At 40.4% G+C, this 11,302-nt stretch overlaps 1 long non-coding RNA gene across 1 annotated transcript in view; it reads left to right on the forward strand.

Annotated features, from left to right (window-relative positions):
- The window catches only part of LOC140598214 (uncharacterized), a 106,733-nt gene extending 105,676 nt beyond the window's left edge, over positions 1 to 1,057 (forward strand). The window contains exon 4 of the long non-coding RNA XR_012000398.1: positions 744 to 1,057. This is a non-coding gene — a long non-coding RNA (uncharacterized lncRNA). The remainder of the gene's footprint in view (positions 1 to 743) is intronic.
- Positions 1,058 to 11,302: the final 10,245 nt, after the last annotated feature.

Raw genomic sequence — 11,302 nt, forward strand, 5'->3', positions numbered from 1 at the left:
AAAGGAAAGTGGTGTTTGGGGCTCTGGAGGACAGTAAAGTGTAAGTTGACTGAGGACTGTGCAGAAGACAAGGGTGGTTGAGTAAGATTTGCTATGCTGGCTCCAACTCCAGGTGCCCTCTCCAATGATTATGCTGGTTCTCTTCCTGGGATGGGAGGGAGGAGCACCTTTACAAATGGAAATTTACGTCACTTCTGTGAAGGGGAATTTATGCCCTACTTTTAGGCAGAGAGGGAGAGGGCAGAGAGCTCTTCTTATGTCTGCTGTTCTTCAATTGCCTTTAGCTTAAAATAATAAAAATAAGTCTTATGCCAAAGCGACACATTTCAGATGAAATATCTGGATCCCCTTCAGTTTCTACAACCCTTAGAGAGAAAGAAGGAAAAATGAAGGCAGCAGTTGTCCAGGGCTATATGATTAATAAGCAGAAACTAGACTTATAAATGGATCTTTCTGACTCCAGAAGCACCAGTATATGTACTATATAAATAAAATGTTTTAAGTAAACATTTTGTTTCAGAATGGTTTTAGATTTACCGAAAAAAAATCACAAAGATAGTATAGAGTTTTCATATACTCTGCACCCAGGTTCCCCTATTATAAACATCTTACATTAGTGTGGTACATTTGTTATAAATAACAAATCAATATTGATACGTTATTATTAACTAAAGTCTATCCTTCATTTAGATTTCCTTAGTTTTTTATCTAATGTCTTTTTCCTGTTCCACGATCTCATCCAGGATGCCACATTGCAGCTGGTTGTGTCTATCTTAGACTCCTCTTGGCTGTATCAGTGTCTCCGACTTTCCTTGTTTTTGATGGCCTTGACAGTTTGGAGGAGTACCAGTCGAGTATTTTGAAGAATGCCTCTGAGTTGGGATCCATCTGATCTTTTCTCTGTGATTAGACTGGGGTTAAACGTTTTGGGGAAAGGCCATGGAGGAAGAGTGCCATTTTCATCACATCAGACCAACAGTCGCCCTATCGACACGACTTATCACCGTTGATGGATGTCAGGTTTCTCCACTGCAAATAAAGAGAATTTTTAAACTGCCTTTTCCTCCTGGGTATTACTTCATTCTCACATTTCTGTACAGCAGGAGTCTCGAATCCTGTGCTTTTATAGTAACTCCATTGTGTTGACGTGCCCTGTAGTGATTGCTTGTCATTCTGCTATTTAGGTGAGGGATCCGTTCTTGCTTTTGTCCTTTGGGAGTGAGTTTTTGTCCTTGCGTGTGCATGTGTGTGCATGCGTGTGCATGCGTGTGCATGCGTGTGCATGTAAAAGGAAGTAAGTGGCTTACTGGTGGTTTGTTAATTCATCTAAAGACTCTGCTGACCAGAATCTAAGAATTCTAAGAGGGCTCCAGACCAGTGTTTGAGCAAGTAACAAGCAGAAGGGTCTTAGCAAGTGACCACGCTGGGGCATTGAGGGGAGATGAGACGATTAGCAAAACTTCCTGTGGGCCTCAGTTTTCTCAGTGATGAAATAAGTTTGTGAATTCCAAGATCACTTCTCACTCTGAAACCAGGGATCTGTTGTCTGAGGGCAGGAAAATAAGGTGGGTTCTCTCTTCCTGTATCAACTTTATTTCTTTAGTAGTTCATTAAAAGCTAAAGCATTAAAAAGAAGCCTGATTCCTAGTCTCTGGAGGTATTTCTTTGGCTGGAGTCTCTGGTTTAATGAAGATATAAACATTCTTGTGGGAACAGATCCCAGCTCGTTGCTTCGCCCACACTTGCTTCCGCAAAGAAACTACTCCGTTCATTCTCAGCCTCTGCTGTGTTTTCTACATCTTTCTTGCTCCTTTGCGTACAGCTGCGGTGAGAGAGACTTAAAAGGTTTATTGTTCATCCTCTAGGAGCATTTTTCTAAATCTAGGTGGAACACAGTACATAATCCCCTTTCTGGCCAAAGCTGTCCTCATTTCTGCATTTATTTTAAGGTAAAAGTCAAAGTCCAAAAATTTTCATTCTTGCTTTATGGACCTGAGAAAAATCACAGTTCATTCTTTTGTGTCTTTGGTCATTTGCCACAAAATGAAACCTTGTGGAATTAATGCCTTTTGTTTTTTTAAGTTTTTAAAATTAAATCCTATATGCTAATTCAATCACACTAAATACTGTATAGTGTTGCAATATTTTCTTCTACAAAATACCCTAACCCTTTTCTATATAACAATTAACTTTTGTAAGTTAGCAACTTATTCTTTTTAACGGGCACTGAGCATGCTACATTTTGACTCCTGGTAGAAAAGGAAAAATCTAGGAAAATGTCATCCTGCTCCAGTTTGCCTTGCACTCATTTCCCCTCCTTGGAAATGGAGAATTAAGGTTATTCTTCTATCAATTTTTCCTTGTTTTTCTGTAGCCCCATTTAAGAAAAAAACCTTTCATTTTGTGTGTTGTCAATTCCTCCGGGTTCACTTACATCAGCTTTGGCTGGGGTGATGTTTAAAACATTTCAGAGGGGTAAATAATTTATTTGAAAGCTAGTGGAGAAAGGCACTTAGAAAAATTAAACCAAGTGAGTGAATTTGAAAGAAAAGATGTTATTGGGAACCAAATAGCTTAAAGGCCAGGGAGGGATCTCCATTTCAAAAGCAAAAGTAAATGTCATTTAAGTCTTACCTTCATACATATTTTTTTATGAATCTTGTTTGAATGTATCGATACAGATGTAAATATGTCTGAATAAGTAAATATGTCTTTAAAATGTTGGCTTAAAGAAATTCTTCTAAGCTTTGCTACTGTCTTGTGACATGTTTATATCATATTACTATTGTGAATAGTTTCACTAGCTTTTTAAATCACTAAATACCTTTCATGTGCAACTTGTACAAGTTCTCCAGGATTTTGCAAAAAATATCCTGGACTTTTTCTATATTTATTTTTATTTTAGACTCCCCATATCTTATTCTACTGTAATCATGTCTAGAACAGATTCTATTACATTTAACAAATTTTCCACTTTGTAGCAACTTTCACGGGGGCAGGGATCTGTCCTCAAAGTTTTTCAAGAAACATTCTTGTTGATGTGCCAGAAAAAAGCCTGAGGTCCTGATTGAATGATTTGTCCCAATGCACTCAAAAGGAGGAGCTGAAGTAAAAACCAGGAGGTTTGTTGGATTTTTGTGAGCAATTGACCTTCACTGGGCATCTACCAAGCTCTCTGTAGGCATGGCTGGAACTGCAAGAGATTTCAAGCCTTGCCCTCGCCCTTGGGAACTTACGGTTTAGTGTGTTCTGCTTCTCATTTTAATGTCATGACCTGCATATATTATTTACTTGAAAATAGTCCCAAAGACCAAAACAATTGAAAGGCAACTGAGTTCACTGTATTTTATAACTTGGAGGTCTGAAAAGGTAAAAGATGCAGTCAAAATCTGTTCAGTGCAAGGTTTTGGCTAGAACCTAGCAAGACTGGGGGTGAGAGAATCGGTCTGTGGATGTTCTTTTTTCCCTACACCTCCTAAATGTAACACCCTCCTATACACCCTCTCCTTCCTCTGACTATGGCCAAATCTGTCCTGTATCCTCCTACTCTTAAGATATCAGTGATTGATATGGAACTGCTGAATTTGCTCCCCCCTCCCCCAAGGTGGCCTTGTCTAAACATAATAGAACTGAATATAATAGAACTGAACCTATTGCATTGCCCTGGAGAGCCTTTTAAAAATGCAGATTTTTGATCCACCTTGTATATTGTGAATTAGATCCCCCTGGGATGGGGCCTGGAAATCTATAGTTTAAAAAGCTTCTCAGGTGATGCTGACATACAGCCTTGTTTCAGGACCAATTCTCAAGGGGTATTTTTCATTTGCATGTCAAAGGGATAGAACTAGAAGGCATCTACCAGCTGTTCTGGGAGGAGCAGTGAACACAGGTATTTGTGGGACCCATAGTAAGAACAAATTTTGATGTATATGTGATTGTGAATCATATGTATTGCAAATTAAACTGTTTTTATACTGTTTATTATTATAAATACATCTCCATGCTAAAAATAAAAAAAGGCCAAAACATGTATTTGGATATAAGATGAAAAGTAACTTTCCCGTGATGCCTTCCAGAACTTGTCTATTCTGCCTAAGAACTTTCCTATTCTCATTCCTGACTGTGGTCTATGGAGATCTGAAAAAATACAGATGTCTGACCCCTCCCCCAGAGCTACTGAATCACAATGCCTAAGAATCTGAGCAGCTGTAGTTTTAAATTTGTAATTTTAAAACTCTACAGCTGATTCTGATGCGCAGCTAGATTTGAAATCCAGTGGTTCATCTGCTCCTTTATCACTTATTTATAAGGTCATCAGGCATTTGGTTTTGCTGAGAGTCTTTATTTTTATCCTAAGATCCTCATCTTGGGCTCTAGGGAGAATTCACACAAATCTGGTCAAGAACCTACTTGCCCCACAACTGTTTTTATGTAACAGTGGATCTTTTTGGCTGTAGAGGAAGCATCATGCAGGAAACATTTGAGAAAATGTGATTGTGAAATCATGGGAAGAGTGGTAACATAAATCAGAAGAAAAGAAAAAAATACCCATAAACCCTCCATAAGCCACTGCAATAAATCAAACGACTTTCGGTTTTGCTCATGACTTTTCTATCTGTGTAAGCATGGACACATAAACAATGAAAAAGTTGATGGGCTCTCCCATGTATGTTTGCATCTCTCTGAGGTCAGACCAAAGTAATGAAAGAGTTGGTATTTCCAGATGCTCAAGCAATTATCCCAAATTATTTGGCTTTGAACTTTCTAAAAAGACAAAAATGCTTTTCACATTCTCTACCAGAAGCTAAATGGGACGGTGTTTTATTCTCAACCCAGCTACTTAACATCCCCCAAGAATGTATTTTACAGTTCTTTCAAAGTATGTTTTCCTAAAGTTTCAAATCTATCTTTTTTCTTTCTTTTATTAGAAGCTGATGAGCATCCAAAAACTGATGGCATATTGGAGCCTTTGCCTTACAGTATACAGCTCTGAGTTTGGATTTTTTAGGCATTTACTTTCAAATCTAAATATTTCCTCAGTTGATCTGCCTATGGGTCCTAAAGGACGTAAGTGACAACAAATATCTTAAAACCCAGAATTTTTTCTTTATCGTGTGAAGACTTGATCACCCTCACGATTGGAGTTGGTATCATATATTTGTGTTTTCTTATCCTTAAACATATGGCTAAGCAACTTTATCAAACCCACAAGGCTTTTGAGTAATGTGAGCCTCTGTGATTCCCTCAGGTTCTGTTTGACGCCATCAATATTTCATTGTTTACTGTTTGCTTCATGGTTTGGCACTCTTCCTATCCTCCTCCCAGCCCAGCAAAACTGTAGTTCCAGCAGCAGCTTCGGGGAATGAGGCCCATGAGGCTGGTTGGGGCCTTCTGAAACACAGCCACAGGAATAGGCACCTCAACTTTAGTTTAAAGTGAGTCCTTTGGCTTCTGTGGCCCATGAAAGAGTGTTTTGGAAGTTGGAGTTGAAATATGGGACACCATGCATTTTATACAAAGAATCCTCTCTGATTTACTTGGAACTTCAGTGTTTCTGACATAAAACTGTGACCTTTAGAAGATCAAACTGCATGAAAATATGTTTAAGGATTTATAAGAATGTTCTTGATACAGACTCTAAAAACAATAAGTGAGTTTAATTAGAAACTGGTTTTATAAATTTACAGGGTACATTTCTTTGACTACTTGCCCAACACAAAGTCAGACAATACAAAGTGGGATTTTTATTCTGAAGTTGCCTTGGGCATCCAATAAAAATGTCTTAATTATCACTGACTTGGATGGCTTTTGTCCCTATGTGCTACACAATAGGCCTTTTAGGCTACCTTTCATGCCAGTAATAAGAAAACTCGATTGTCATTCTCTGAAGAGGACTCCTCATTAAGAGCAAATACAGCTTGGCCTTTGATGCCTAAACTGGTACCTATTGCCCCCACGGCCCTTTTCTGTCTTGGGATCAGTGTGCTTGAATCCACCGTGCATGTTGTTGTCTTTGTGTACTAATGGCCTGGGTGCAGTTAGCATACATGTTTGGTACTCAGGAATGCTCCCATACTTGGGTGAGAGGAGTGGTGTAGACAATACTACACACCTAGATGTAGTATTGTCTGAGTATGCTCTCAGGCCTACCATAGCCTTCTTCATCTCGGGGTGAGGCCATTCCCAGGGGAACTCCGCTCTACCACATGATGTGCACTCCTTTATTCCCCAGAAAGTCATTGTCTTTTCCTATTCTGTTTAATACCTAGTTAGCCACCAAAACAGGGATAGTATGTATTTGTGGACAGTACGCTGTGGCATGTTGGGCATACTGCTGCTATACTTTGCCCTGATAACTGGGGACCTTTGTAGGCATTTGATCATCAAGGTTTATAGTAATCAGTTAGCTAAAAGCTGTACACTACACAATTTGATGGCCCACTAGAAAGTATTTCCTGGAAGTTCCTAACTTAATTATATCTTTGGTAGTAGATGTAACCTGGAAAATAAGAGCCAAAAGATGCAGGAACATGACTAGGGTTCTATTTGGTTTCTAATAATTGGTTCAGTTCATTATGTCAGGTGACTAAAATGTCACCCATAGCAATGCCACTCAGATCTGCAGATTTCCACTTGTCCTTGTCAGACTCTAAAAGCAGAGATGATCTTGGCAAACATATGGCTTTACCTTTTCAGGCACCCAATATAACTGTGCTAGGAGACAATATCCTTCTGTTGCTCTGAGCCTCACTAAAGGCCTCAGTGTAATATTGGATCTCCTGTTGCACAAACCCATTTATTCATTCCTTTATCCCCAGCTACTATTTCCTCTTCTTTGCATGTGTCATTTATTTTTACCCAAACTTTCCCACCATTTGAAGGGATGCTGGGTTTAGTCCATGTGCTGGTGCTAAAGGAGTGCTTCCTCCTTGATCCACTCCTCTTCACACACAGTAGGCTTAATAGGTAACTAGTAGACTTTGTAAAGCATTGAGCAACACAACTGCATTCATAGTCAACTTGAATTCTGCCTGATGGAATGAGACACAATGCAGCCCATAGGCCCTTAGGTATTCTGGCATACAGATTAAAGGGTATAGAGTTTCTTGATAGGGATCATCTCTACTTCCTCCTGCTTTTGTACCCACAATTATAGTTCTTAACCCAGAATGATCACCATCAGTTAGGAAAAAAGAAAGTTGAGGGGATGTGGGAATAATTATATAGACATACTAGCATCCTCCCCATCTCTTATCCTCCAAATCCTCCAAAGGAGCAGAGGAATCTAATGTACAGGGAGCCCTCCTTGGCTCTCCACCGGTTGAGTGTGAGCACACACTCATGAAGGTTGTGTGAATCAGCCTTTCATGCCTTTATCTCTCCAATTTTAGGCAGTGAATGTTCAATTATCCCTGCCAACTCTATCAAACCACTACCCTGAGAATGATAAGCAACACAATATGTCCATGTCTGTGAGATATCTTTGCCCACCCTTGGACACTGGGCTGTAAAGTGCATTCCTTGGTCTGAAGAAACGCAGCTTAGCAGTCCAAATTGTACAGTATCTTCTGCTCTTATCCTTTTATAGTGTTTTGAGCACTTGCATTAACACTGGGTATGCAAAGCCTGGTCCAAATTAAGTGTCTATTCCATCAGGACCAATTTATAGCCTCCCAGCACTACTGGCAATGACCCAATATATCTGCTTGCCAGTTGCGCACAGAAGTCTTCTCCCTGGGAACCTGCCCCACAGCCTCTTGTAGTTTCTGTCTTCCCAGCTGGCAGACAGGACAGTTCTGGTTGGCATTTTGTGCCTCTGGGGGTGCAAGAGGAATATGTTGATGATCAGCCCATCTCTGTATTGCTACATTGGACCCAGCTGAACACCTCAGGTGAATGCACCAAGATAACCAATCACCTTCCAATCTGAGAAAGAAATTCTTCTAATGGGCATTGACATGTCCTATTTAACAAACCCCTTATATTCCCATAGGGCTGTGTCCTATATAGATATCCATTTAATAATCCAATATTTCATTGTCCATCTGCCTGACTGTATGGCCAAATTGTTGGCCACTACTGATGAGCCAGATACACTCTGATTTCTGGGTTCTTACTGTTGTTCGATTCCTCCATCAATGCAAGGAAAATAGATGTAATCCAGCTCACTGAGCTGATTGGTTCTCACCTTCTTCATTTGTAGTTTTTCACCAGCTGGTCACAGTCCACGGCCTTACAAATAGGATGCTTGTACTCTAGAACTGCCATCCATAAACCACAGCTTTTTGCTGGTCAGTCAAGAGCCATTTGTATGACACCACCAATGTGTCAATAGGATCTGGTGGCTCCTCAGACGGTTCCAAAGTTGGCCTTGCAGAGATGAGCCTACCCACTCCTAAGTAAAGAGTGGGTAGACTCTTCATTCCTCCAGTAGCATGTTCCTGAATAAATCATTTCCATTTTATTATGAAGCCTTCTATGGCACTGATTTCCTTATTGGAATGTTTCTATGACATCATTCAAGATATTACACATATTTCAGGTTTCAATAATATTTTATGTCCTTCAGTCACAGAGTCAGTTTCAATTAATGCCTGATAATAACAAGCCAATAACTGTCTCTTGTATGACATGTACCATACTGTTGCATCTGGAAATGTTCTAGTTCCAAATCCCAGCAGTCACCCTCAGGCAGTATTCACAGGCTATTGCCATAAGCAAAAGTATGTGTTAAGTGTGAGTTTGCAGATACTTCCAAGATCATATCTGAGTGTGAATCATGAGGGCCCAATATTGATCAGGCTATTACTTTTTGCTCTTCTGAAGTCTCCCATTCAAACATGACCTTCTTTCAGGTAGTTTTATAATAGGAGTGAGTAATGCTCCCAGATGTGGAATCTGTGCCCTCCAAATCCAAGCACCACAACAGGCACTGTGCTCCTTACTTGGTTCCAGGGTAGGCAATGACAGCTGTTGGTTTTTAGTTGTCTGAAGAATGTCAAAGGTGGCTCTTGCCCACGTTACTCCTAATAATTTTGCTGTTTGGGTAAGCTCTGGGAACTTTGCTAGTTTGGTCAACCAGCCTCTGTTAATCAAGTATATTACCATTTCATTTAAGTAGTCTTGGCTTGTTCCTCAGTTTCTGATACTATCATGATATCATCAATGCAGTATATTATCAAACCAAATTGTGGCAGTAAGCTGGTGACTTTAAATAACCCAGTGGCAATGCAGTAATTGTAAACTGGCATCCTTCGCATATGAAGGCAAACGGTGGTTGGCTCTTTTCTGAGATTGTGATTAAGAAGAAAGCATTTGCAAGATCTAGAACCAAGTACCAATATCTTTGGCTTATGTGTTTTGGACTGTTGAAACCACCCTGGGGACGGCTAATGCTGTAGGTGATACTACTTTATTCAAGCCTTGATAATCTACTGTTAGTCTCTATGAGCCATTTCTCTTTCTCATGGGCTGCACAGGGCTAACCTACAGAGAAGTCATTAATTAAAGCGGAAATCTCTTTTGTCCACTAGGCATCCAATAGCTGTGTCATATTAACAACCTGTATGGGCACCAGCAAATCTATAGGTTCTCATTTAGCCTGTCCAACTAATAATAGCCAAAGGCCACACTTAAATGCCTTCAGTTCTACAATACAAGATACAAGCAGTGTTCCTCAGTCAGACATAATATCCATCCCCATAGTACATCTTGGAAAAGGATACACAGCTGTTCAAAGAGTCCAAATTATCATCCAATTCCATCCAATTCCATTAATTCTATCACTGTTGCATCTGCCTATGCTCCCGAGCGAACTGTGGCCCCCTTTAGGACCTCACCAATAGGTTTTGAAATTACACAGAGGGATCCTACATTAAAGTGTCCCAGAAAAAGTTTTGTTCACCCCCTGGCCATTTTAGCCACATGTGTGCACATGGCCTTGGGTCCCTGAAGCTAGGGATCAGGCTAAGACACCCTAGTATTTTTATCGATCTTCACCCTGGTTAATTTGCCTGACCATTGCCACCAGTGATATGATATCATGTTATTTATTGCCATCTTGGCCTTCCAGCCCTTAAATTTTCTCCAAACCAGTGTAAATAGAGTGGATTTGTTTAGGGCCCTTCAATGTTGGGTCATCAGCAGGAGGCACTCAATCTCCCATAGTGTAGCATTAAGATCTGTGTTTCAACCTCATCAGTGTCCTCCATATTGATTCATTCCATTTTCTAATAATTATTTAAAGACTTCTACCTTGCTGGGACTCGTCTACCTTGCTGGGACGTGTCCCTTTCCCCCACTCTTTTCTGAATGGGCCTAATTTTCTTAGACTACAGGTAAGCTGAGTAAACAACTCTGATATGGTTTCTTGGACTGTTGCTTGCTTTTGCGACAGTATGTTTATATGGAGTATCTACGCAAGTGGGCTCCCTTAATCATAGTATTTGCTTTGACCTGGGTAAGGGGCATATCAAGTGGATGAACATCCTGATCATCATAAAGCCAATTCAGCATGGATTGCACATGCAGCCTATGAGCTGCCTCATCTGGGCAGCATTTAAGGATCAGAACCACCAATTTACCTTCTCAGGGTAAACAAACTTTACAGTGGCTTTTATCCAGTCTACCAGGCTAGTTATCCCTTCTGGAACAACCTGCTTTGTGTTTGGATCATGTACCACCATGTCTGATTGTTCAATAATAAGTTGTGGGTCCTGCATCAGCCAAACATGCTCTTGCACTCTGCTGTATTCAAAATCAAGAAGACTGTTCCTCAGTTAATCACACTCACATCTATTTTATTTTATTATTTTTTAAAGATTTTATTTATTTATTCATGAGTGACACAGAGAGAGAGAGAGAGAGAGAGAGAGAGAGAGAGAGAGAGAAGAGAGAGGCAGAGACACAGGCAGAGGGAGAAGCAGGCTCCATGCAGGGAGCTCTATGTGGGACTCGATCCCGGGTTTCCAGGATCACGCCCTGGGCTGAAGGCAGTGCTAAACCACTGAGCCACCTGGGCTGCCTTCACATCTATTTTAGTAAAAATTCTCTAGGAAGCTGATGATAGCAATCTATAAAATGAGACAGCTCCTTCACACTATATCCTCTGGTTCAGTAGTTTGTTGGTTTTGTACACCCTCTTCCCTCCACCATTTGGACTGCTTTCTTGGTGTCTAGAGGTTGTAGAGGTGTTACTGTTGTTTGAGCATAATTTGTCCCTTTGGCAGTGGTCATGAGGCTAGCAACCATAGTTCTGGCCAGCCAAATTCAAGAATGGCCCAGCACCAGGATTAGCCACAAT

The sequence above is a fragment of the Vulpes vulpes genome, chromosome 3 (assembly GCF_048418805.1).
Source record: "Vulpes vulpes isolate BD-2025 chromosome 3, VulVul3, whole genome shotgun sequence".
NCBI classification, from domain to species: domain Eukaryota; kingdom Metazoa; phylum Chordata; class Mammalia; order Carnivora; family Canidae; genus Vulpes; species Vulpes vulpes.